General features: G+C 42.5%; 1 long non-coding RNA gene across 2 annotated transcripts; it reads right to left on the reverse strand.

Moving 5' to 3' along the window:
• LOC113908332 lies at positions 1-27,644 on the reverse strand. 2 transcript variants are annotated; one of them, XR_003515419.2, is made up of 4 exons: positions 27,491-27,644; positions 26,748-26,838; positions 8,529-8,588; positions 1-3,518 (listed from the first exon to the last, which is right to left on the reverse strand). It is a non-coding gene; the product is annotated as an uncharacterized LOC113908332 (long non-coding RNA). The 2 variants fall into 2 exon arrangements; XR_003515420.2 differs by lacking the exons at positions 26,748-26,838; positions 27,491-27,644 and adding an exon at positions 10,371-11,156.
• Positions 27,645-27,913: the final 269 nt, after the last annotated feature.

Genomic DNA, 27,913 nt, shown 5'->3' on the forward strand with positions numbered 1-27,913 from the left:
CACATGGTTAAAAAGTGGTAGAAGTAGGGTTTGAACCCACCTCACCGGCCTCCAGAGCCTGTGCACCTCAGCGCTTTGCTGTGGTGCATTTAAGCCTCAATCCGAAGTCTCTGCCTCCAAGAGGGCTTCCTGACCCCAGGTTGCAGGCCAGGCAGGAGTTCAGCCCCACACTGTTGGTGCTCACACCATACCAGGACCCATCCTGGTCAGAGCACTTTCCTGCTAAGATAGGAGTCTGTTCTGTTTTGTTTTTTTTTTTTAAGATTTTATTTATTTATTTGACAGAGAGACAGCAAGAGAGGGAACACAAGCAGGGGGAGTGGGAGAGGAAGAAGCAGGCGTGGAGAGCCCGATGAGAGGCTTGATCCCAGGACCCTGGGATCATGACCCAAACTGAAGGCAGATGCCCAATGACTGAGCCACCCAGGTGCCCCTAGGAGTCTGTTTGTATGTCTGCCTGTCCCTTTAGACTGTGGGCTCTGCTAGGACAGTGCCTTATTCATGTTTGTTTTCCCAGCCTGGCACATAGTAGGTGAGCAGTGAACAACTGGTATAGGAGGTTGGAGCTGCTTGTGTCTTCTGGGCACCGCGGGTTGATAGCGGTTGCTGGCTGCCATGCAGGGGTCCCAGGACCATCAGCCCCACGTGTCTTCTGCGGGGATGAAGAGCAGTGCTATGTGGGTACCTGTCTGTCTTCATCCAAACACAGAGTAGATATTCCGTAACTTTGACTAGAAGGACATAATTACTTCCTTAAGGAATTGACCCCTTCGGGCCACACAGGAGGCTTCTGAGTTTTGTTTTTGTTTTAATTGTTGTTTTTTAATGCCTCAAGGAGAGGCATTTGGAAAGGAAGCATTTTCACAAAGCTTGCTTGGCCAAAGTGCTCATGGAAGAGATGGCAATGACATCTTGCCCTTTCTGTGTTAACTGAATGGAAACCCACTCTATTTTGGTTGACACACTTTTGAACCCTTGTTAAAATTATAGTGAGAGAAAATGCTTTTTCCTATAGGAACTGAGGATGCCATAGCACCTGCAGGCTCAGTACAGCAATGCTATTTGCAGTACGGGTACAGACAGCTATATAAGAACTTGGGTTAAGTCAAGGACATTCCCTGGTTATTGGTATTTTTGTTACCTCTCAGACATAAATGTAACTTCCTGTAATGTGGCTTTTTATGTTAAAAACAAAGCACCTACATTTGAGAATGGGGTGGATAAGGCTCCAATTAACTGAGGGTTCTAACTGATTGAATTGCCGTTGATTGGTTTTGTAAATAACGGGGCCCTAAGACAATGCTGGGAACATGTCCCGCGTTCCATGAACCAGAAACCGTCCCACCTCCCTGTAGCCGAACCTGAGCCCAGTCCAAATATATCAGTTGTTCTGCTACTTTGTTAGTTGGTAATTGTTTTAAGAAGTGGACCTCTTTTAAGTCCCAGGGCTTGGACACCTTTTGTTCTATTGAGATTTTCGCAGAGCTGTTACTTGTGGCAAGGTTTGGCTGAAAGGTAAGAACATGGATGTGTATAGCTGTCAGAAGATCTTTGCCAAGAGCAGAAAAGATTGTTTTGAGCCTCTGCACCTGCTTGCCGCCCTGGGCTGTGATGCAAAACACAATCCTTTCAAACAAAAGAGTGTAGGAAGTGACTGCCCCTCAGCCTCACCAATCAATTCAAATCAGCTCCAAGAAAACAGATTCAAATCAGTAACGCAAACCCCACCCAGAGCTAATTCTTTCTGAACAATAGCAATCACCAAGCTTCACTGAACATTAGGTGTTCAATTCTATTTTAAGTGGCATGGGAGCTTACCCCCAAAGTCAGATTTAATTAACTAATTTTATCCTGCCTCTTTATTAAAAAAAAGGACATGCGGGGTTTTTTATAATTTTAAACACAGTGAAAACGAGGAATTTCAAGAGATAGAATAGAAGCTGGTTATAGCAAAGTAGTTGAAATATTCCATCAGGAATGTGGATAAAATAGTCTGAGCAGGAACTTTAACTCTGAGCTTCCTAGCACCCAAGGCAAAAATAAAAATGGTAGGTAGGCCATGTGAGATTTATCATCATTTGAAGAAGGAGAAGGAAAGAAGCAGTAGCAGCTACAAATGATTTTGTTTGGAGGAGCAAACATTCTCCTGGCATTTCATGGTTAGAAAATTAGATTTTGTAGAGCCTCATGCAAGGGACTCGAGATCAGTTGCTCAAAGACATCTTTGACCATGATTTTGCAGGAGCGAAAGTGGTCTTGCCACGAAATCATGAAAGCACAGATCAATGATGGCTCTTCTGAGGAGAGCGGTTAACTCATATTGAAGCTCCTGCATCAAAGCCTGATCCCATGTCACATTTATTTTTAACTTTGGTTCAGGGATGTGAGGTGGTTGCTCATAATGAGTTGACTTCTAAAAAGATGGACTTTAGAGACACAGCCAATACAAGTAATACAAGAAAGCCAGCTTCAGCAAACCACCAGAAAACTCCCATGCCTTTTTCCCCCCACTGGTTGTGCAATACTGTATTTGCCCCCTTGTGATGTGTCAAAAGAAAAAGTGAAATAACCAGGAGAGTCTTGACCAAAGGAGACACAAAGAACGGCCCGGGCCTCGTGGACTGAGCAGGAGCTTCAGCTATTGGAAATTCCCGAAGTATGTGCCCATTTTGGCATTTCTACCTGGAGTGTGGACTTCCCGGGGTGGTGGCAGAAAGCCAGAGTCGGCATCCGTAGGAAGAGTGGTTCCTGCCCAAGGGCAAATATCCTTGCCCGGAGCTCTCCCTCGTGAACCAGCAGACAAACTGGCCTGGTTCCAATGTTTGACTTTGTAGACAAAGGCAGCTTTTCGGAAGCACATTTGCAAGAGATTCAATGAGCTAGTTTTCTTGTCTTCTCTCATCCAGTTCTTTCACAACCTACTGCCAATATCTGCATTGCAGGTACAAGTGTTCAGCACCACTGTGACCCGTATCACTCCTGTAGGCCATTTGGGGGGGCGGGAGGGGGCTTCCAGCTTCTCTGGATTAATAACCAACATAGCTCACAGGAGGTAGGTACAGGATTAAGTGCATAAGTTCCATCTCCTGCTTCCATCCCATTTAATGAGAAAGTTTCCACTTGGGAGAGGGCTCAGTGAGGTCAGCTCAGATTCCAACTTTGTGCCGTTTGGGAGGCATAGGTTCCTTCCAGGGTGCAAAGTGAATGGCAGGGATGATGCGTAAGTCTTCTCTCTAGGGCAGCGTGCTGTTTTATGACCAGCAGAGGGCATGAGTTGGCATTGTGAAACAGGGCTGGGCTGTCCCCTTACCGGAGGGACAGTAAGCCACTGTCAAGTCAAAGGACAGGAAGAGAGCTCTCCAGCTTCCCCAGTTTAGTAAACCAGTGCATTCTGAGGCACCTGGATCAGTTCTGAGCATGGCGGGCATGGGGTTTCCCCTGTCTGGGTGAGACAAGTGATTCAGCTCTTCGGCTAATTTTTTTTTTCTCGGTTTTTGGCTCTAAGTATTGGCTTTGCTCTAGAAAAAAAAAAAAAAAAACACTTCAGAAATGGGCATCGCTTAAGTGAGCCAGTCATAAGGGAGCCATGCAGACATTCCCTAGGTTCCCCCAGAGGTCCAACAAATAACATTAATAAAAATATTAGTAATAACAGCCATCTCTTATGTAAGCAATAATTATATACCAGCTTTTGTTCTAAGCATTTCCCATACATTTACTTATTTCATGTTCACAAGAGCCCTGTGAGGTGGGTGGGGTTGTTAACCTCATTTACAAATCAGGGACTTTAGGAACAGAGAAGTTTAGTAACTTGTCCAAGATCACATAGTGTTGGGAAGATGTCTGCTGAACTAAGAAAATGTCATCAGAAAGAGTGGTTTGAGTTAACGGTCTGGGTGGTCGGTAGCCAGCCTGGTGAGGTCCTTATGCTCTTGAATCTTCTTTGGGTCCCAGAACCCTTTGAGAATCTGTTGAAAGCATATAACCTCTCCCCATAAAAACGTGTATATGCTTTATCACAGAAAAAAAATTCCAATATAGCTGCTTTACTTGAGGAATTACAACTCACTCTTTAAAAAAGAACGGTATGGGACGCCTGGCTGGCTCAGTCGGTTCAGCATCTGCCTTCGGCTCAGGTCGTGATCCCAGGAGCCTGGGATCAAGTCCCGCATGGGGCTCCCTGCTCAGTGGGGAGCCTGCCTCTCCCTCTGCCGCTCCCTCTGCCACTCCCTCTGCTTGTGCTCTCTCTTTCTGACAAATAGATTTTTAAAAAAATCTCAAAAGGAATGGTATTATTTTTCTGTTTGCTCCCAACCCTCTTTCCTGCAGGTGCACCTCTCTCGACGAGCATCCTGAAGGATGTCTCAGTCTGTCCCCATTACATCTGAGTCACTTGTATTTATTGAAACGTCTCATTTTGTACACTTTAAATATGTATAGTTGTATTTGTCAATTACACCTCAGGAAAGCTGGGAGAGAAACCAGTCTTGCGTAAGTTATCAAGTCGTAATATTAACGATGTAAGTTCTGTCCATTTAAAGCCTTCAATCTTGTCCTCAGTTCCAAGCTTCCCTCCTCCTCCCAGGCTACCAGGAGGCTCTTTTCCTTCTGAGGTGTGCGTGTGAGGAATGTCTGCTCTTGCTGCACCCCTTGGTCCCCCTCTGTTACTCCCTCACTGATCTTTGGATTGGTTCAAGTCAGAGGAGGCGCCTCCTAAGGGCTCTGCTTGTAGGGACTCATTGTCAGCATCAAGTGACATATGGGGAGGGCGGGGAGTGTGGTGAGGACACCACAGAGAATTTAAAAGCAGTCGTTAGACTGATAAAAGTCAGTTTGCATTTACCATCATTATGCACAGATAACACTAAACAACGTCAGTGATGAAGTGCTTTTTCCTGCCTGGGCAGACCACACGCCCTTGGTGGGCCATGAGGTCAAGGGACTTTGGCAGGCCTTGACTCTCCCTTGAGATCTGGAATCTTCAGGCCATCTTCCAGCCGGAAGCACCCGTTGCTCATGCCTCTGTGCCCAGCGCCACTTGCCTCCTCGCTGCCAGCAGACCTGTAGCCTCCCAGCTCATCCTACCCTCCACAGCCCCAGCTCTGCCTGCAGAGAGAACTGGGCAGGAACCTGGGATTGGAGGGAGTGATCCTTGCCTTTTCTTGACCCTACGACTCCAGGAGCCTCAGAGCTGCCTGGTGGCTCTGCAGACATCCAAATAAACAATGAGGTGTCAGTCTCCCCATTGTGCAGATACCCTCAGATTTTTATTGACCCTTGTCCCTGTTGAAACTCGGTCAAAAGTCCCACTCTCCCCTTCCACCCCCAGAGGAAGGATGGAATAACTTCCCAAACACTCTCCTCTCCCAGGAGACATTTCCAGACTCCCACAACCCTCCAGCTTATTGTATAGACCAGGGTGGTGGGGAGAAGGGGGTGCGGCTCTGGTGCTTCCAAGGGTTATCTCTAGGCAGGCCTGGTGGGAAGGCCGCTTCCTTCCAAGCCGGTGGCTCATGGCCCTTGCTATGTGGTATACTAGTCCCCGCGGTTCTCAGTTTTGGGGGAACAGAAACAAACCTCAGCATCTCAGGCCACCATGCAATAGCTGTATAAAATTCCAGGCCCACTTAAACCCAGGCCTGGGCCCCAGGTCAGGAACCTCTGTGACAGTGTCATCACCTATGAGGCTGGCTCTCACAGGGGGACAGTGCTGGCTGGGGTCAGCACAGCCAGTGTCTTAGTCACCAGGGCCCTTTCCTCACCTTCGTTTCACCTGCCGAGCCAGGGTGCCGGCTGCATATGCCCCGAGGAAGGGGTGACCTCTTCCTGATTGGCACACAGGAGCTCCCTAGCTCAGTTACTGCCTGGGCACAAACAACAACTACCCCCTGCCCCCCAGGTCTTCTCTGGCTCCCAAAGTTCCCCAGGTCCCCTACTTGCTTTGATCTGGACTGTCTTCTTGCCTTGCAGCTTCTGGGCTTCCCTCCCTTCAGCTCCGGCCTCTTTCTGCATTTGGGCCCAATTTTTTTTTTACCCTGGCTCCTTGGCAGGACCCCTTGAGCTGCTATCCCTTGTTCTAGTCCGACCCTCCACCTATAGCGTGGTCAGCTCCCTGCTGAGACTTCCCTGATCCACTTTATATGATAAGGGAACTTCGAAGGCCGTATGTATCATGAAAGGATCCCAGGCTTCTTGTAAAATACTGATCTTGAAGTTATTTAGTTAAGAAAGAACCCCTTAAGAAAGACTCTGCTGCCTCAGACCTTGGTGAAACCAGGTGGATAGATGAGCACGCAAATAAAAAGCTTAAATGAGTCCAACTGGCTTTTGACAAAGGAGCAAAAGGAGAAAAGATAGCTTTTCACCAAATGGTGCTAGAGCAATTAGACATCTTTAGGAAAAGTAAATAAATAAATAAACCTCCCTCTAAACTTTGCATCTTATGCAAAACTTAACTCAAAATGAATCACAGACTTAAATGTAAAATGTAAAACTCTAAACCCTTTAGAAAAAAAAAAAAAAAGACGGAGGAGAATATCTTTGGGATCTAGCACCAGGCAAAGAGCTAGACACCAAGAACACAATCCTATAAGAGGAAAAAATGGAATCTCATCAAATTAAAAACTTGCTTTGAAACTTTTTTACGATGACAAAAAGACAAGCTACACACTGGGAGAGAATATTTGCCAGTGATGTGTCTGATAGTTCTTTTACATCTAGAATGTAAAAGAACTCTCAAACTCAATCGTAAAAAAGAAAAAATCCAAATCAAAAATGGACAAAAGACGTGAAGGGACATGTCCCTGAATGTTTACTGGGCAAATGAACACATGAAAAAGAATGTCCAGTATCACTAGCCATTAGGAAAATGCAAATTAAATCTGCAATGCAATATCACTACACACCTATCAGAATGGCTAGATTAAAAATTGTTTACAACTTCAAATGCTGGAAAGGATGCTGAGAAATTAGATCACCCACACATTGATGTGGGGATGTAAATGGTACAGCCACCCTGAAAAAACAGTCTGGCAGTTTCCTAAAAAATGAAACATACAGCTACCAAACCTAGCGATTGCACCCTTGGGTATTTGTCCCCGGTAAATGAAGACTCACATTCATACACAAACGCATGCATAAATGTTTACTGCAGCTTTATTTTTAATAGCCCAAACTGGAAACAATCCAGGTGTCCCTCGATGAGTTAAGGAACAAACAAACTGTGGAATATCCACACCGAGGAACACTACTCAGCAATAAAAAGGAATGAACTATGGATACACCCAACAACTGGAATATATCTCCAGAGAATAATTCTGAGTGAAAAAAACCAATCCTAAAGGGTTAAATACAGTGCGATTCCATTCATACAGTCTCTTGGCATGACAACATTGTAGAAATGGAGAACAGATCAATGGTTGGCAGGGGTTAAGGACAGGGGAAAGGGGCTGGAAGGGAACATGAACATGGCTGATAAAAGGGCAACATGAAGGATCGCTGTGATGATTTAAATGTTCTATCTGATGTTGACTGTGTCAATGTCACTATTCTGGTTGTGGTATTGTACTATAGTTTTGTAAGATTTTTACCATGGGGTGAAACTGGTAGAGGGTACCTGGGATCTTTCTGTATTATTTCTGCCCATGAATCTACAATGATCTCAAAATTAAAAGTTCAATTAAAAATTGATGTACTGCCTAATTTTTCCCGACCAATGAAATATCCTTAAAAGTAGATATCCTCAAAGCAGGATATTTTATTAAATACAATATTCTTGGGAACCATAAAGCCCTTTCTTGTTTACTTCAGTGGTAATATCATCTATGGAACAAAATCCATCTTCTTGTTGCTTTAGAAATACACAGATTTATACAATTTTATTATGATGCTGGGTTTCTACTTCTAGACAAGATGAAGTAGACACACTTTTCCCTATTCCTTCCACTTTAAGTACACCTAACTATTCTGGACATGCTATATAAAATAAACATAACAAGACTCATAGTGGTAGAGAGAAGAAGACTGACGAGCTAAGGACCTTGGGACTCTAGGATTTTCTTTTTGCCTCCTATATCCCAGACTGTGTCCTGGGTGCAGCAGCCTAGAAACACCCACTGAGCACGGGGCCAGGGGGGGAAGGCCTAAGAAAAGTCTGCTCTCTCCAGCCAAAGTACAAGGAAAGGGACAACCTAGCAAAACAGAAAACTTTTAGAAAATAACTGCTCTACTCCAGGCAATACCACAGAAAGAACTGTGGCCCCACTTCTACTTCCATCTTCAAAGGCTGAATGGGGAGTCTAGAGCCCCACATTTGGTGTCTGTAGGGAGGCTTCCTCCCCTCTCTCCACTGAGGTAGTGTCAGAGAAAGCCTAGTGGAGAGTCAAAGCTTTCACTACCACCGGTGATAACAACACTTCCCCACCATGATGTCAGTGGAAACCACACAGTGAGCAGTAAAAGGCACTCTTGCCTCTTCCTCCCAGAGTGTCAGTGGAAGCTAAGTGAGGAAACTGGATTTTTACCCTCACCTGGAAGCAATGAGGCAGGGTCTTCTTTTTCCTGCTGGATGCTGTCTCAGAGAAGACCTGCTAAAACAGATTTAAATAAAATTCAGAATTTCATAATATAATATCCAAAATGTCTGGAATTCAACTGTAACTCACTTATCACACCATGAACCAGGAATATCAACTTGAATGAGAAAAGATGGTTAACAGAGAGGTGCCTGGGTGGCTCAGTTGATTAGGTGTCTGACTCTTGATTTCGGCTCAGGTCATGGCCTCAGAGTCATAAGATTGAGCCCCGTGTTGGGGCACCATGCTCAGTGGGGAGTCTGCTTGAGATTCTCTTTCTCTCTCTCCCGCTGTCCCTACCCCCAGTTTGCATGCTCTCTCTCCCTCTCTAAAAAAAAAAAGACAGTTAACAGACACCAATCCAAGGTGACACGGATATTAGAATTATTTGGCAAGGACTTTGAGGCAGCCATCATGAAAGTGCTTGAACAAGCAATGACAAACATGCTTGAAATAAATGAAAAAATATAAAATCTCGGCCAAGAAACAAAAGATCAAAGAAGAATAAAACACATTTTAGAACAGAAAAATACAATAACCAAAAATTTAAAACTCAGTTGATGGCCTTAACAGAAGAATAGAGGTTATGGAAGAAAGAATCAGTGAACTGGAAGTTAGAACAATAGAAATTCCCAAATCTGAGCAACAGAGAGAAATAGACTGAAGGGAAAAAAAAAAAAAACACAAAACAACAACAGAGCCATAGGGACCTAGGAAACAAACAAAAGACACAACATTCATGTCATTGGAGTCCCAGGAGAGGAGAGAGTGAAGCTTAAAATGAATTTGAAGAAATGATGGATAAAAATGTCCTAAATTTGGCAAAAGACATAGATTCAAGAAGCTGAAAAAAAAAATCAAACAAGATAATCCTAAAGAAATCCATGCCAAGATACATTATATTCACACTTCTAAAAAGTTAACCCAGAGGAAAAAAATCTTGAAGGTAGCAAGAGAGAAATGACACCTTACCTATAGGAAGAAAGCACTTCGAATGACAGTATATTTCTCAGCAGAAGCCACGGAGGCCAAAAGAAAAGAACTGTCAACCCGGATTTCTATACCAGTGACATAGAAAATATCTCTCAGGAATGAACGATAAATCAAGACATTTGCAGAGGAAGGAAAACTAAGAGAGTTTGCCTCCAGAATCTGTCTACCCTAAAAACTGGCTAAAGGAAGTTCTAGGGGAAAAAAAGGGAAATGGTAAAAGAAAGAATCTCAGAACATCAGAAGGGAAGAAAGAACAAAGGAAGGAAGAAATCTATGGGTAAATACAATAGTCTCCTTCTCCTTTTGAGTTTTCCAAATTATGTTTGATGGTTGAATACAAAATTACTAAGTATGATGTGGTTCTCAATGTACGTAGAGGAAATATTTAAGACAATTATAAATGGGAGAGAGTAAGAGACACTGAGAACACAACAGCATGTCTGTGCTATTCTTGCCCAAAATTCTTGCCTCAATCTAATCATGAGAAAACATCAGACAAACTAAAATTGAAGAACAGAGCAGTCTTCTTCCAAAGTGTCAAGGTCATGAAAGACAGAAAAACTGTCTTGGATTGGAAGAGTCTCAAAGAGATATCACAACCGAATGCACCACGGGATCCTAAATTTCTAAAATGTCTCCAGCTTTTAAAAAATGCTGTTTTAAAAAAATTCATAATAATAGAGTGCATAAAGTACACTAATTTTGAGTGTCCAGCGTGATGATTTTTTTATATATAGACACAGCTATGTAGCCAACACCCAGATTAAGACATGGAATATTTCCACAAGGAATGACAAGACTTACCCATAGATTCCTTTGTGCCCTTTCCCTGTCTGTTCCCTCCTCCAGAGGTAACCACTATTCTGCATTCTAACGTTGAGATGGTATAGGCTTGTAGGCCCCTTGCGAGTCAGGGTCATTTGAGAACTGCAGTGAGGTTAAGGACAGCCAGGCAGGCCTGGGCCAGGAAGAGAAAATGTTCTCTTCCCCTTATCTCATGTTGCAAGTTCTAAATGCCTGGATCAGCAAGAAGTGGCTCTTGCCTAGATTAGAGGTGTTCCTTCTTAGGACAAGAACATGCTGACTCCAGAGGAAGGGTGGCTGAGAGAATTCTTTAATTCAGCGAGCATACATTCTGTTCTTGATAAACCTTGTGTATCTTTTTTCAAGGATGTTAGCTTAATCCCATTATGTACTGAAAGTACACATCGTTATGTTTATCTGATTGCTGCAAGTATATAGCTGTGTGGAAAATAAACGACAGCATGCAGTTGCAAGTGCTGCCTTTGCTCTGCATCCCCTGTGTCCTGGTTCTTTCGCAACCCTTACCCAGGGACCCCAACGCACTAGACGTTGACATAACGTCACCAGTGAGTTTTGCCTGTTTTTGAGCTTCATATAAATGGAATCATATAGTATGTACTCTCTTGTGTCTGATTTCTTTCATTCAACATATCTGTGAGATTCATTTATGTTGTTTTGCAAACCTGCAGGTCATTTTTTTTTTATGCTGTGTCGCATTCCACTGTACGAATTTATTTCTTTATTTTCCTATTGATGGGCATTTGGCTTGGTTCCAGTGTTTGACTATGAATAAAATCTCCTATAAACGTTTTTGTATGTGTATTTTTGTTCTCGCACAAACTAATTTCTTTGGGTAAATATATAGGAATTGCTAGGTCATATTTTTAGCCTTAGAGATACTGCCAGGCAGTTTCCCAAAGTTGTACCAATTTTTATTCCCACCAGCAATGTATGAGGACCTGTTGTTCCATGTCCTTGCTCACACTTGGTATTCCCAGGCCTTTTTTTGTTTTAGCTATTCTGGCAGGTGTGACACTCCTTTATTTTCATACCATTTATTTGTTGAAGAATTTGCGTCATTTCTCCTGTAAACCTTCCCACAATCTGGATTTAGCTAATTGTTCTTTGTGGTAGCATTTAATATGTTTCCTTTATTCCCCAATATTTCCCTTAAACTAATAATCATCTCTAGAGACTTGATTATATTAAATTTTCTTTTTTTCAAGAATACTTCATAGGCAGTTCTTCCTATTATCTGTTGCATCAAATCAGAAAGAACATAATGTCTATGGCCTCACTTTAATTTATGTTAAGAGAAATCACTGGATTCAGGTGATACCAGCATGTTTCATCTGCTATCAAGATTTTCTTTTTTTTTTCTTAAAGATTTTATTTATTTATTTAACAGAGAGAGACACAGCGAGAGAGGGAACACAAGCAGGGGGAGTGGGAGAGGGAGCAGCAGGCTTCCCGCGGAGCAGGGAGCCCCATGTGGGGCTCGAACCCAGGACCCTGGGATCATGACCTGAGCCAAAGGCAGACGCTTAATGACTGAGCTACCCAGGCGCCCCTGCTATCAAGTTTTCATCAAACTTCCACTGGATGATTTTAATGGAGATTGATGATTATTGCTTAGATCCATTATTTCACTGGAGTTACAAAATGATGATTTTCTAATTATAACATTCCTTTTGCATTTATTATCTCTGATTATTTGTATTCTTCCTTATAAGTTGTTTCGTTGTCCTGTATACATTTCCTACCAGAAAAGCAAGATAACTGCTTGATAATCTTGATCAATTAGCAGAATAATGAGTTGTTGCTCATTATTGTTGTTGCTTCAACCTCTAACATAATGAATGAATTTTTTTTAAGTATCATTATCCACTTAAGGATTTATAAAAAATATTGAAAGAGTTTCAATTCATTGCAATAGTTCTTTCTGATGCTCAAATTGTCCCATCTTTGGCCAATGAGAATACCTTCAAGTTAGCTCTAAGTGTATAGACATTTTTTGTTTGTTTGCTTGTTTTTAAGAGAAAGAGAGAGCACTCATGTGCATGAGCCATTTGGTGGGGGGAGGAACAGAGAAAGAGGGAGAGAAAGAATCTTAAGCAGACTCCTCCCTGAGTGCAGAGCCTGATGCAGGACTCAATCCCACAACCCTGAGATCATGACCTGAGCCGAAATCAGGAGTCAGACACTTAACTGACTGAGCCACCGAAGCACCCAGTATATGGACATTTTTAAGGCATTTGATACATACTACCAAATTGCTCTCCAGGAAAGTTGTATGGTTTTACATACCCACAGTGGCATGTGAGAATGTTGCTTTTCTGCTGTCACTTACAATGGGTTCTGTAATATATTTTAAATAAATATCTGCCAATATAATAGATTAAAAATAGTAACACATTAAAAATTTTTATTGTGAAGGGTGCCTGGGTGGCTCAGTCAGTTAAGTGTCTGACTCTTGGTTTTGGCTCAGGTCATGATCTCAGGGTTGTGAGATTGAGCCCACTGTGAGGCTCCATGCTGGGTGTGGAGCCTGCTTAGGATTCTCTATCTCCCTCTCCCTCTGCCCCTCCCCCTCCACTCATGCACATTGCCCCTCCTCTGAAAAACAATTTTTTAAATTTAAATTCAATTTAATTAACACATACTGTATTATTAGTTTCAGAGGTAGAATTCAGTGATTCAGCAGTTGCCTAAAAACTTTTTATTGGGATAAAATGTACACAACATAAAATTTACCATTTTAGCCATTTTTAAGTATACAATTCAGTGGCATGAAGTACATTTTACTGTTGTGTAACCATCACCACTAACCCTCTCTAGAATTTTTTCATCATCTTGGGGGCGCCTGGGTGGCTCAGTCTTTAAGCGTCTGCCTTTGGCTTGGGTCATGATCCCAGGGTCCTGGGATGGAGCCCCCACATCGGGCTCCCTGCTCGGCAGGAAGCCTGCTTCTCCCTCTCCCACTCCCCCTGCTTGTGTTCCTGCTCTCGCTATCTCTCTGTGAAATAAATAAATAAAATCTTAAAAAAAAAGAATTTTTTCATCATCTCAAACTGAAGCTCTGTACCCACTAAATAATAACTCCCCATCCATCTCTTCTCCTTGCTTCTGATAATCACTATTCTACTGTCTGTCTCTATGATTTTTTTTAATTTAAATTTTGTTTTTGAAATTATGGTAACCTATACATAACAAATTTACCATTTTAAAAGCCATGACTAAGTGTACATTTCAGTGACATTAAGTACATACACATTGCTGTGCATTCATCACCAACATACATCTTCAGAACTTTTCATTTTCCTAAACTGAAACTCTGTGCCCATTAAACAGCGACCCCTGATTCCTCCTCCCCTTACTCCAGCAACCACTATTCTACTATCTGTCTCTATGAATCTGACTACTCTAAGTACCCCATATGAGTGAAATCATACAATATTTGTCCTTTTGCTACTGGCTTATTGCACTTAGCCTAATGTCTTCGAGGTTCATCCATGTTGTAAGCACGAATCAGAATTTCCTTCCTTTTAAAGACTGAATAATAGTCCATTATAAGTATATGCCACATTTTATCTATTCATCAGTCCATATGTACTTGTGAATAAGTTCAACTCTGCTTTCAATGTTTTTGGGTATATACCCAGAAGTAGACTTGCTGGATCATCTGGGAATTCCATTTTTTTTTTAAGATTTATTTATTTATTTATTTGACAGAGAGAGACAGCGAGAGGGAGCACAAGCAGGGGGAGTGGGAGAGGGAGAAGCAGGCTTCCCGCTGAGCAGGGAGCCCGACGTGGGGTCCGATCTCAGGACCCTGAGATCATGACCTGAGCTGGAGGCAGACGCTTAATGACTGAGCCACCCAGGCGCCCCATCTGGGAATTCTATGTTTAACTTTTCGAGACACTGTCATGCTCTTTTCCACAGTGGCTGCACTGTTCTGCATTTCCACCAGCAATATGCAAAGGTTCTCATTTCTCCACATCCTCACCAACAGTTACTATTTTCTGTTCATTTGTTTGTAATACCCATCATCCTAACGGGTGTGTAATGGTATTTCTTTGTGGTTTTGATTTGCATTTCTCTAATGATTCATGATATTGAGCATATTTTCATGTGCTTATTGGCCATTGTATATCTTCTTTGGAGAAATTTAAATTCAAGTCCTTTGCTTTACAAGTGGGTTGTGTGGGGGCGCCTGGTGACTCAGTCGGTTGAGCTTCCAACTCGGTTTCGGCTCAGGTCATGATCTCAGGGCCATGAGATCGAGCCCTGCCTTGGGCCCTGTGTTGGGCTCTGTGCTCAGCAGGGAGTCTGCTTGAGGATTCTCTCCCTCTCCCCCTGCTCCTGCTCTCTCTTTCTCTTTCTCCAAAATAAAATAAATAAATAAAATCTTTAAAATTGGGTTGTGTGGGGGCGCCTAGGTGGCTCAGTTGGTTAAATATCTGCCTTCAGTTCAGGTCATGATCTCAGGGTCCTGGGATCGAGCCCCACCGCAAGCTTCCTGCTCAGTGGGGAGCCTGCTTCTCCCTCTCCCTCTGCTCCTCCGCCCACTTGTGCTCACACACTCCCTCTCAAATAAATAAATAAAATCTTTTAAAAAATAAAACAAAACAAAATAAAATTGGGTTGTGTGTTTTTTGTTGTTGAGTTATTGGAGTTATATATATTCTGGATACTAATCTTTTATAATTGTCCAGGAAAGATTAGGAGGTGCAGGTACCCATATTATCTATCTATCTATCTATCTATCTATCTCCATAAAGATCAGATATAGGATTTGCAAATATTTTCTCCCATTCCATAGGTTGCCTTTCACTTTGGTTGATAGAGTCCTTCAGTGCACAAAATTTTTTAATTTTGATGAATTCCAATTTATCTCTTTATTCTTTTGTTGCTTGTGCTTTTGCTGTCATTTCCAAAAATTATTGTCAGGGGCTCCTGGGTGGCTCAGTCATTAAGTGTCTGCCTTCGGCTCAGGTCATGATCCCAGGGTCCTGGGATCAAGCCCTGCATCGGGCTCCCTGCTTGAGGCCTGCTTCTCCCTCTCTTGCTCCCCCTGCTTGTGTTCCTGCTCATGGTCTCTCTCTCTCGCTCTGTGTCAAATAAATAAATAAAATCTTCAAAAAAAAAACAAAACAAAACAAAAATTATTGTCAAAGGCAATGTCATGGAGCTATCCCCCTATCTTTTCTTCTAAGAATTTTGTAGTTTTAGTTCTTTGGTCCATTTTTAGTCAGTTTTTAAATATGGTGTAAAGTAAGAGCCAACTTCAATTTTTTGCATAGGAATATTCAGTTTTACCAACACCATGTGTTGAAGAGACTGTCCTTTCCCCATTGAATGGTCTTGGCATCCTCGTAGAAAATCATTTGACTATTTATGCCTTCCTGGGATGTCTTGATATCTCCGGGTCCCTTTTCTACACAACAGGTCTTTAAATGTTGTACACAGCCATCATGGCCCCCATAAGGATCCTTAGATTCATCAACCATCTTTTTTTTTTTTAAAGATTTTTTATTTATTTATTTGACAGAGAGAGACACAGCAAGAGAGGGAACACAAGCAGGGGGAGTGGGGGAGGGAGAAGCAGGCTTCCCGCTGAGTGGGGAGCCTGATGCGGGGCTCAATCCCAGGACCCTGGGATCATGACCTGAGCCAAAGACAGACGCTTAACAACTGAGCTACCCAGGCGCCCCTCATCAACCATCTTTTGATACAACTCTTCCATTTCACCCACAGTGCCTAGGAGGTTGAACTGATGAACTTCTAAGTGAATAAATATACATGGTATAAATCTTCCTCATGACCTTGGTCATTCTTCTTGGGACATGCCCCAGTGTCCCAATGTTCTTTAAAAAGGTGGTTTCCTGACCTGGACACGAGGCTCCATATGAGGATGAGCCATCTGCAGACCGAAAGTTGTCATCTCTTATTTACAGGACACTCTGCTCTCTTCACGTAGCTGAGAGTTGTGTTAGTTTTTTTGGCAGATGTGTCTATCTCACTGTTGACTCATCTTGGGCTTATGAGCAGCAAAAATATCCAAGAATATGTTAAAAGAGTGTTTATTGCCATTTCCCCAACTTGATTATAAAAGAGAGAGATTTGGGAAAATGTAGAAAGGTAAAAAGAAAGCAAATCAACCATTAAAATGTTTAGTGTTCAGTCTACTTTCTTTCTATTTGTGTGTTTTAACTTTTTATTTTAGATTTTTATTTATTTATTTATTTGATAGAGACACAGCGAGAGAGGGAACACAAGCAGGGGAGTGGGAGAGGGAGAAGCAGGCTTCCCGCTGAGCAGGGAGCCTGATGCGGGGCTCAATCCCAGGACCCTGGGATCATGACCTGAGCCGAAGGCAGACGCTTAACGACTGAGCCACCCAGGTGCCCCTGTTTTAACTTTTTTAAAACAAAATTCAGTTTGGGGCTCCTGGGTGACTCAGTCAGTTAAGCGGCTTAGATCATGATCCCAGCATCCTGAGATCGAGCCCCAAGTCGGGCTCCCTTTGGGAGCCTTCTTCTCCCTCTCCCTCTGCTGTTCCCCTGCTTGTGCTCTCTCTCTCTGTCAAATAAAGGAAATCTTAAAAAAAAAAAAAAAACAAAAGAAAACAAAATTCAGATTAAAAAATATATATATATATATTTTAAAGTAGGCTGCATGCCCAGCATAGAGCCCAATGTGGGGCTTAAATTCATGACTCTAAGATCAAGACCTGAGCCGAGATCAAGAGTCAGACACTTAACCAACTGAGCCACCCAGGTGTCCCCAGATCATATATTTTATGATACTACATATTCTTCAAACCCTCACTTCATAAAGAGACTATATAGGATCATAATGGCTATATAAAATTCCTTCATTTAGAGTTTATTATAACTTAATATTCCATTTTATAATTTATTGAACCATTTTGCTATTGTTGGACATTTCAGTTGTCTTCACTATCTGTTATAAATAATAGCATTAGGCACACTTTGGTGTATAACTCTCTTTTAATCTCTCTGAATCGAAGTTAGGCTTCACAATTTATCCACCAGATTGTACTTTTTCCAACATTCAACTTGTTTTTGGTTGGTTTTCCTTGATTCTTTCATCCTTATCCAAGCCTCTATGAACCTCAATTTTCTTTCCTAACATAGACACTCTTCTCAGGTTTGGGTCAATATAAGCAGGTGTTATGTCTTTACTGGAGTCTTTACTAAAAATGTTGAAGAGGGTAAGGTCATACACAGAGCTGGGTAGTTTCCCATTAGAGAGAACTTTCTCTCTGTTGATGTTAACCACTTAGGGGGAAGAAAGGGGGTACATTTTATTACTATTATATTCTTGACACTTTAGAAACTGACATTTAGAGAGATTATATCACACAAACTGAGTCTGACTGGAGCCAAAGTCCACTTTAGTCATACGCCACATTTAGCTTTATAGTTAGTAAGTTTTGATATCCGGTAAAGTCAGTTTCCAACTTTCTTTTCTTCTTCACGATTGTCTTGGCCAGAGGTCAGCAAACTATGACTCACAGGACAAATTTGGCCCACTGCCTGTTTTTGTAAATAAATCTTTATTGGAACACAGCCATACCCATTTGTCTGTGTATTGTCTATGGTTGCTTTTGTGTTACAAACATAAAAATGAGTAGTTGTGACAAAGATTGAATGGTCTATAAGTCTGAAGTATTTACTATCTGGTCCTTTACAGAGTTTCCCAAACCCCAGTCTTAGCTATTCTAGGTTCTTTGTATATCTGTATTTTTAAAATCCTACTGGGATTTTAACTGAAATTGCATTGAATTTTTAGGTCAATGCTATCTTGCAGTATTGAGTTTTCTAATGCATGAATATGGTATCTCTCTCCAGTTACTTATGTCTTCTTTAATTTCTCTCAGCAATGTTTTATGATGTTAGTGTAGCTCTTCTGTGTCCTTTAGTAGATTTATTCCTAGGTATCTGATGTTTTTTGATACTATTGTAAATGCATTTTGAGACTTTTTATTTTAAAATCATTTCAGACCTAAAGAAATTTTGCAAAGTTAGCATGAGGAATCCTATGTACTCTTCTTCCAGATTCCCTAAATGGTAACATTTTTATTACATTTGCTTTATCATTCCCCCTCCTCTCTCATATACACACACAGATATATGTATAGACACACACACACACACACACACACACACACATTGTTGGTAAGTGATATTTTTAAAATCTTATTTTTCAATGCTGCTAATATACAGAAATAAAATTGATGTTTTATATTGACCTTGTAGCTGGCAACTTTGCTAAACTCACTTGTTAATTCCAGTAATGGATTTTTTGACTTGTCATACGTAATCATGCAATCTGCAAAAAATGACAGCTTTACAGCTGTCTTTCCAATCCTCTTTTGTTTCTTTTTCTTGACTTATTGCATTGGTTAGCACTTCTGGTAAAGTGTTGAATATAAGTGGGGATAGTGGACATTTTTGTCTTGTTCTCAAACTCAGAAGAAAAGTGTTCAATATTTTACCATTGAATTGGATATTAACAGTAAGTACTTTTGTTGATATTATAACAAAGAGTAGCAACAAAATACCCGCAAAACCCAAAATTCTATCAAATAAATTCACATAGCAATGAAAAGGAATGAATTACTGCTACATTCAGCAATACAGTGCATCTCATAGATACAACAATGAACAAAGAAAGTCAGAAATAAAAGAATTCATTCCGTATCATTCCGCTTACACGAAGTTCAAGACTAGGCAAAACTAATCAGAATAGTGGTTTCTGAAGCAGGAGATTGACAAGAAAGGGGGCATGAAGAAGCCTTTGGGGAGCTGGAAGTATTATATCTTGATCTAGTGATGGGCGCATAGGTTGGTATCAGTGACTCCACTGTCTAACCCTTATGAAATCTATTTATCTAAATTTTGGTGTATCAACGTTAAATAGGCCAATAATCTCTTCCTGCCTTACAGAGTACTATTAGAATTCAAATAAGATACAAGAGCCATAATAGCTAATATCTGCTGGGTGTTTGTTCTGTGCCAAGCATCACTTAAATACTATATACATCAATTCATTTAATTCTCACTATACCCTAGACGGTAGATTCTGTCTTGTACATGTAAGAAATGATGCTTCGGAGGGTCTCAAAGTCTCTAAGTGGAAAAGCCAGGATTTAATCCCAAATAGCCTAGGTCTCCAGCTGTAACCACTGCTCCATCCTGCCTCTGAGCTCTCCCTCTCTGACAGTGACCAGGAGGCCCTTTTACAGCCCTTAGTGTGTTTGCCAAGCTTCTGCTCCATCTGCTCTCCAGCCTTCCTGCTTCTGCCTTCGAGTCCCCTGAGCTGCTACACCGTGCTGGAGGAGCTGCTGGAAATTCCATGTTGGCACAGCATGGTGTTTCCACCCAGGGTGTGGGCACGACCTCAAGACAACTCATTCTTACCACAGCCTGTGAGTGAAGCAGTGGAGGAGGCAGCCCCAGGGATGGTGAACAGACTTGGCTTGTTGCCTGCGGGCATCATGGTGTAGCCAGCAGGAACCTTCTAGGGCCTGTACTTGCTTCTTGCTCTGGGATAGCTCTGAACTCTGGCTTTTAGAGAACCAATGTCTGCCTAGTAAAACTCTATTCCTTCCTCCCTTCCCTCCCTCTGTCTTTCTTCCTTCTTTCCTTTCTTAATTTCAAAATTTTTAATGAATAAAGTTTATGCCGGGTTAAAAAAAAATGCAAACTGTACCGAAGAGTCTAGAATAAAAATGGTCTCCCTCTCAACCTTGCTTGTCTCCCACACTCAGGTGCCCCTTCCAGGGGCAACTATTATGCCAGTTTCCTGTAGTTCTTCCTGAGATATTTCACGCATAAAAGTATATACAGATGTATCACTCCCCCATTGGCTTCTCACAAGTCATGTGATACTATTACATCTTGCTTTTTACCCTTAAAAATCTACCTTGGAGGTTATTATATGCCAGTATTTGAAGACCTGTTTAGTTCTCTGTAACAGCTGCAGAGGACTTCCATCAGTTCATGTCATGTCCTCTACTTAATGCTGACTCTTCTGGCCGTAGCGTCTGGTCTTGCCTGTGACAGTCAGGTAGACTATCATACACGCTTACGCAGATACCTACCTGATGTGGGGAGAAGCAGCTTTAATCCTGGACTTTATGAAGGAAACCAGAGAGTAACAAGAATGACTGACCCTAGTGCTGGAAAGAGGGCGATAAACATTTTCCAGTATGGTTATCAAACCTGATGTGACTGAGTCTCTGTGGACAGCCTCTTTTCTCATCCTGGAAAGCTGAGCTCAACACTTGAACACACATCACAGCATATTTATTATTAAAAAAGGGGCACTTTACACCACATTGGTGGAGAGATGGGGAAGAGGCTTTCCATTACACACCGCCATAGCCTAACTTCACGAAGACCCCCAAGCCCCCTTTCCCATGCTCATCGCCTCATCTCCCTGCTCCCTCAGCCTCATTCACTGCCTCTTCGGCTGCATCCTCCCCTCAGGCTCTGCTTCCCTGTCTCGGCCAGAGCCATTTAGCTCTCTTGCCTTCCCTTTCACATCCTCTCATCCATCTCTTAGAGTGTGGTCTCTAGGTCTTCTGCATTGGATTCACCAGCAGGGCTTGTTGACAATGCCATCCAGGACCCAGAAGAACTGGAAATTGGGGGAGGAGCGGTCAGGAATCGGCATCACTAGCAAGCTCCCAGGTGATTCATAGGTGTACTGAAATTTAAGGCTAGGTGTGAAGGCTGCCTTTGGGACCATCAGTTGGATCCAGGTATTTGGAGCCAGGTTGATGGGAGCAAGTTGTACTAAGCATGGCAGCCTGTGGGGAAAAATGCCCTCTTCTTGGCATGCCCCATTCAGAAAGGGGCCATGGTGTGGCCACTCCATGGCCAACTCCAATCTCTGGGATGAAAGAAGAAATACCCCCACTGTGCTTTGCCCGTGGCAGATCCTATTTGGAGGCCAGCATTTTTTCCCTTTTAAAAATTGAGGTAGAGGGGCGCCTGGGTAGCTCAGTTGGTTGAGCCTCCGACTCCTGATTTCAGCTCAGGTCATGATCTTGGGGTCCTAGAATAGAGCTAGCAGGGAGTCCGTTTCTCTCTCTCCCCCTACCCCTCCCCACTTCTTGTGTGCTCTCTCACGCTCTCTCTCTCTCTCTCAAATAAACAGATAAAATCTTAAAAAAATTCTCTCCCTCTACCCCTCCCCCACCCCTGCTCACACGCGTGCACTCTCTCTCTCTAAAAAAATAAAATAAAAATAAAAATTGAAGTAGAAGGTATACACAGTAAAGTGCACAAAATCGAATTGAGCAGCTTGATGGGTTTTTGCATTACACACCTCTGGAATACCACCCCCATCAAGAGACAGAGCATGAGCTCCCTCATGCCCCCTTCCTCTAACCTCCCTGCCCAGAAGTAACCACTATTTTGACTTCCATCACCATAAATGAATTTTGCCTGTTTTTGAACTTTGCCTAAAATTGAATCATACAGGGTGTACTCTGTGTTTGGCTTCTTTTACTCAGCATTTTGTCTGTGAGATTTCTCCATGTTTTTGTGTGTAGTAGAGATTCAGTCTTTTTCAGTGCTGTGTGCAAGGAGTCAGTAAACTGTTTCTGTAAAGGGCCAAATAAAAGATTTTCAGCTATGCAGACCACACGTTCTCTGCTATAACTACTCAGCTCCGCCACTGTAGCTCAAACACGGCCATGGGGGATACACATGTGCAAAATAGGGGTACAACGTGTGTTGACCCCAGCTGTGTAAAATTTCGTTATGTGAATATATCACAGTATATTTAGTTATCCATCCTCCTGTTATGGGCACTTGGGTGATCCACTCTTGGATACAATGATTCGTGCTGCCATGTGTTTTGGTGAACATAGGGACTCATTGTGTGGCTTGGAAGGAGTGAATTGTTAGATCATAAGGTCGGCATATGTATAGCTTTAGGAGATACTGCCAAACAGTATTCCAATGTGGTTGTACCAATTTGCACTCACCAGTAAAGTTTCTTCCCGTCCTTGATAACACTTGGTATTGCCAGTTTTTTTAGTTACAGCCGTTCTCATAGGTGTGTTGTGGATTTTAACTCACATTTCCTTGACGACTCATGATGTTGAGCACCTTCTCAAATGCTTGTTGGCCACTTGGATATTTTCTTTTGTGAAGTAAAAATTGTCTGCTATTCCTAAAAATTGAATTGTTTGTCTTTTTCTTGTTGGTTTGTGGAAGTTCGTTATATATTTTGAAGACGAATCCTTCGTTAGATAGAAGCATCTGAAATATCTTCTTTCAGTTTATGGCTTGCCCTTTTACTTTCTTAACAATGTCTTTTGAAGAACAGAAGGTTTTAATTTTAATGAGGTCCAACTTAATCAACTTTTTTTCTTTTCTGGTTAGTGCTTTTTTGTGTTATGTTTAAGCAATCTCTGCCTGCCCCAAAGTCATGAAGATATTCTCTTACCTTTTCTTCTAGATGCTTTGTTGCTTTTACCTTTCCCAGCTAGGTCTGTGATCCATTTAGAATTAATTTTTGAGTTTGATGTGAAGTAGAGGTCAACGTTCATAATATTCCATAAGGAAATCCATTTTTCCAGCACCATTTAGTGAAAAGACCATAGTAGGCCTGCTTTTAAGGTTGGGCTCTAGTCTTTAAAAGGGTTCTGGACACCTGTAGTGTGTTCAGAGCTGAGGAGGGGGGCTCTAGACTATGCCCCAGGAGGAAGAGATGAAATAGCGGGGGGTTTAGATGCTCTGGGCAACTCTAAGGTGGGTAAGGCATAAAGGCAAAGGAGGTTGCTTCTCTCTATGTGTGAAATTCCTTGTCTCCATAGTGCTTAGAAGGATGCCACACCAGGCCAAGAGTTTTCAGCTGTTGCTGGAAAAATGAGATTTCCAAGAAATTCCCCTTGGAAAAAAAAGAACCTGGTTTTGCATGTTTAAATGTTTTCACTACTGTTCATATTGCCTGGGCCAAATTATTGCTTCTGGAGAGAAAACAGGCTTCAAACTATGAACGACTAAGTAAGTTAGTACCGACAACAGCAGTAACCAGGGAAACTCCTGAATATTTTGAGACCCCAAACTATTTATTTCTGTAAGTGAAAGAGAAAGAGTGTCCCAGGCTCGGGTTCTGCAGACGTCAGACTGTGGACTCATATGTTCCAGACCGATGACCACTGTCCAGATCTTTCCTGGCCACTCCCCAGGACCTGCTCTCTGGCTACGTGAACCCAGGCAGCAGTAAGGGACAAGAAAGCCACTTTTATTTATTTATTTAATTTTTTAAAAGATTTTATTTATTTACTTATTTGAGAGAGAGAAAGCATTAAGTGCAATGTGAGGAGGGGCAGAGAGCGAGGGAGAAGCAGGCTCCCCGCTGAACAGGGAACCCAATGCGGGGCTCGATCCCAGGACCCCAAGATCATGACCTGAGCCGAAGGCAGGTGCTTAACTGACAGAGCCATCCAGGCATCCCAAGAAAGCCACTTTTATATACATTGCTTTGATACTCTAAGGATGGGGGAGAAGGGTGCTTGTTATTTCTCACCATTTCTGGAGTATGTGCGGTTCAGACTTGGCTGGTAGGCACAGAGCCGGGGGGTAGACACAGGGATGAGGGCCTCTTGAATTGATGCTAGAAAGCATTTCATTCCCTGACTTGTGGTTTATTTCTGAGTACCGGGAGTCTGCAGGGGCAGCTGTGCCTGGGGAGAAAGCACCTTCAGGTGCTCACTCACCCAGGACCATCCTTGAGGTCCACTCTCCTTGGAAAGTGATAACAACTGCAATTAACAAATAATTTATTCTCTGCATATTAATCAAAACATTCACCCAACAAATTTTTATTGAGGCAGGCACTATGCTAGACACTGGGTGTACATCCATGAACAAAACAGACAATAATTCCTGTAGGATAAGGGGGATCGGGAGGGCCAGGGGAAGGAAGGGCTGTAATTTTAAGTAAGGGTGATAGGGTTGGCCTCAAAGTCTTCAAGGAGGAGAAGAAATGAGTCATGGGGTTCTCTGGAGGAAAAGTTGTCCATGCAAGGCTTTAGGTTGCCCCTAGGTTAGGCAAATTCTAAATCTAAAGCTTCCTCCCTCCCTCCCTCTTTTCCTCCATCGTTCTTCCCTTCCTTCCTTCTTCCCCAACTCCTATAGGTCTCCTCTCCCTGAGAAACAAAGGATAGATGTGTTCAGCTGCTGAGAGCCCTCCAGGCCTCTCAAAACAGAACTTGGGCATCTTCAGGTATGCCCCCAATATCACAGGACAGATGGGAATTTAGTGATGGATTGTCTCTCTAACAGAACCTCATAGATGCCCCCAGAATGAAATTAAATTTTAATATGTTCACTCCAACTATTTCTATTTCATCCCAACTAATCCCTGTCTCCTGAGGCCTTTGATGGGCATTTTAATTAAATCATGAAGAGCCCTTTGTCTCCTGAGAAGGAGGGTTGAAACCTCCCCATTTCTCCCCGTCCCTCCCCATCCCTCCGTCTCCCTCTACCTGCCCCCTGTCCTTAATGCTGAGTAATGTACCCCATTCCCAGCAGGGTTCTGGGATAGCAGGACCCTGTTCTGGACATGATATGGAAAAGAATAATGATATGGGAAGAGTATTCATTCACATGTATTATTGTGAAGCAAAAACAAAAAGCATGTTACAAAACAGTATGTTTGCCATGATTTCATTTTTGTAAACAAATTATGTGTGTGGGTATGTGTTACCAAATATTAATAGTATAACTACCCTCTAGGTGGTAGGATTACAGAGGATTTTCATTGTGTTTTTGTTGCTCTATATTTTTCTACAGTAAATTCTATATAATTCTTACAGTAAAAGAAAAAGTTAACCAAAATCACAGTATTATCATATCATGTGGTCGTTCCTTTACAACTACATGATGAGGGGTTCACATTCCTCAGCAGAGCACCCAAGAGCCTTGTGATCTGGTTCCTTGTAAGGTCCAGTCACTCCTCCCCACCCCCTGCCCACCAAGCTCCTCTTCAGCAACACTGAACTTCTTAGAATTCCAGCCCCAGCCTGACTTTTCAGGCCTCTATATCTTTGCACATGCTATGCCCCTTGCCTTGAACTTCCTTTCTCCCCCTGTCAGCTCAATGAATATGTTCTTCAAAACCCAGCTAAATGATCCATAAAAAACAAAACTGATTAAGTTAATCAAAATTGAGGGGCGCCTGGGTGGCTCAGTTGTTAAGCGTCTGCCTTCGGCTCAGGTCATGGTCCCAGGATCCTGGGATCGAGCCCCGCATCAGGTTCCCTGCTCAGCGGGGAGTCTGCTTCTCCCTTTTCTCCTGCTCCTCCTCCCACTCATGGTCTTTTTCTCTCTCTTCTCTCAAATAAATAAATCAAAACTAAAAAAAAAAATCTAACATTAAACAGGTGTTAGTTAACAGTAACATAAAATCTGACACTTTGCAAGAGGCACTTTTAAGAGGCTGAAAAGACTGGGAGAACATACTTGCAAATCACATATCAAACAAAGGATTCATAGCCAGGGCATATAAAGAATCCACAAACTCAACAATAAGGAAACAAATGACAAATTTAAAAAATGAGCCAAAGACTTGAAAAGACACTTCACCAAAGATGTACAGATGGCAAATCAATGCACGGAAAGATACTCAGCATCATGAGTCAATAGGCGATATACAAAACTACAATGAGATACCTCCACGCAGCTGTTAGAATGGCTAAACAAACAAAAACCTGACAATACCAAGTGCTGGCTAGTATGTGGAGTAACCACAGAGCTCACACGTTGTTGGCGGAAATGTGATATACTACACCCATTCTGGAAAACAGTTTAGAGGTTTCTCATATACTTATCACGTGACCTAGCAATTTTACTCCTAGCTATTCAACCCAGAGAAATTAAACTTACACCCCAAAAACCTGCACACAAATGTTTAAAGCAGCCCTTCTCATAATTGTCAAAGACTGGAACCCATTCAAATGTCTTTCGATGGGTGAATAGACTGTGATTCATCCACATAATGGATTACTCTTTAGCAACAAAACAGAACAAACTATCCATATCTAACAACACGGATGGTTCTCAAAGGCATTTTCCTGGGGGAAAGAAATCAGTCCCAAAATGTCACACAGAGCACGATTCCATTTATATGACAGTTTAGAAAAAGCAAAACTATAGGGACATAGAAGATATCATTGGTTGCCGGGGCGGGGGGGAGGTTATGGTGGTGATGGTTATGGGGATCTACACAAGCTTTAAAACTCATAGACCTGTACCCGCAAAGAAAAAGAAGTCAATGCTAATCTAAAAAGTAAGACAAAATCCAACCGTTGTGGGGAATTACCTGCCCTGGTAATCCTGTCCCAGCCTCCTGACACCCGGACTCCTCACTCCGAGGGACCACAGACAGGAAGAGAGTTTCCACACAGACTACCCTGCAGAAAATGGAGCGGAAGTGGAGAAACTTGCTGACGCTTCCAGCAGGTCAGGTGGTAAATGCCCTGTAATTTCAAGGACCGCGCGACCTTTCCAACTGCAGGGTTGAGAAAGCCTGAGTCTCCGAGTTCCCCATGGGACAGATGGGTGCACCAGAACAGGCCGTTTGCTCTGATCCCTGAGAGTCTGTGAAAGGTGGATTGCCTTTTCTTTTTCTTTCTTTTTTTTAATAAGCAAATGCTCACCTTGATCCTAATTCTAAATTACTTATTTTCACAGTAGCATAGATGTTTCTATAAACCAAGAAAAACTGAATAATATTATACGTTTTATTTATTTTTGTATTTATTTATCTTTTCACAGTTCTATTTAAATTCTAGGTAGTTAATGTACAGTGCAATATTTTTTTTAAAGATTTTTATTTACTCACTTGAGAGAGCGAGAGAGAGAAAAAGAGCACAAGTTGGGGGGGTGGTGCAGAGGGAGAAGCAGACTCCCCGCTGAGTAGGGAGCCTGATGCGGGGCTCAATCAAAGGACCTGGAGATCATAACCTGAGCCAAAGGCAGACGCCCAACAGCCCGAGCCACCCAGGCGCCCCAGTCCAGAGCAATATCGGTTTCAGGAGTACAGTTCAGCGATTCATCACTTACATCCAACACCCAGTGCTCACAGCAGAGACAAATGTCCTCCTTAATCCCCATCCTTCAACGGGAATTTGGGCCAAGTTCTGCTTCCTCAGCGCCTGGGGAAAATGCAGCGTCAGGGTACTTTCCGCTGTGACACCTTATCGTAGTCTAGCTCCCCTTCTTCCTCAATCGCAGGTGAAAGGGTTACTCTCGTTGTTACATATTTACAACGGAACACGAGACTCCCTCAATAAAACAGCAGCAGTATCCCACTGGGCTCTGTTGGGGAGCCAGAAGAAGGCGAGCCCTTCCCACAGGTTCCGGGAATAAGAGTTCACTGTAGAATTCCCTGGGCAATAAGGAAGCAGGGCGGCGGGACTGCAGGGCCTGGCGACATGCAGCCTGGGGGAATTCCACACCCCAAGCTCGGTCTGCCCCAGGCCTGGG

The sequence above is a fragment of the Zalophus californianus genome, chromosome 16 (assembly GCF_009762305.2).
Source record: "Zalophus californianus isolate mZalCal1 chromosome 16, mZalCal1.pri.v2, whole genome shotgun sequence".
In the NCBI taxonomy this organism is placed as follows: domain Eukaryota; kingdom Metazoa; phylum Chordata; class Mammalia; order Carnivora; family Otariidae; genus Zalophus; species Zalophus californianus.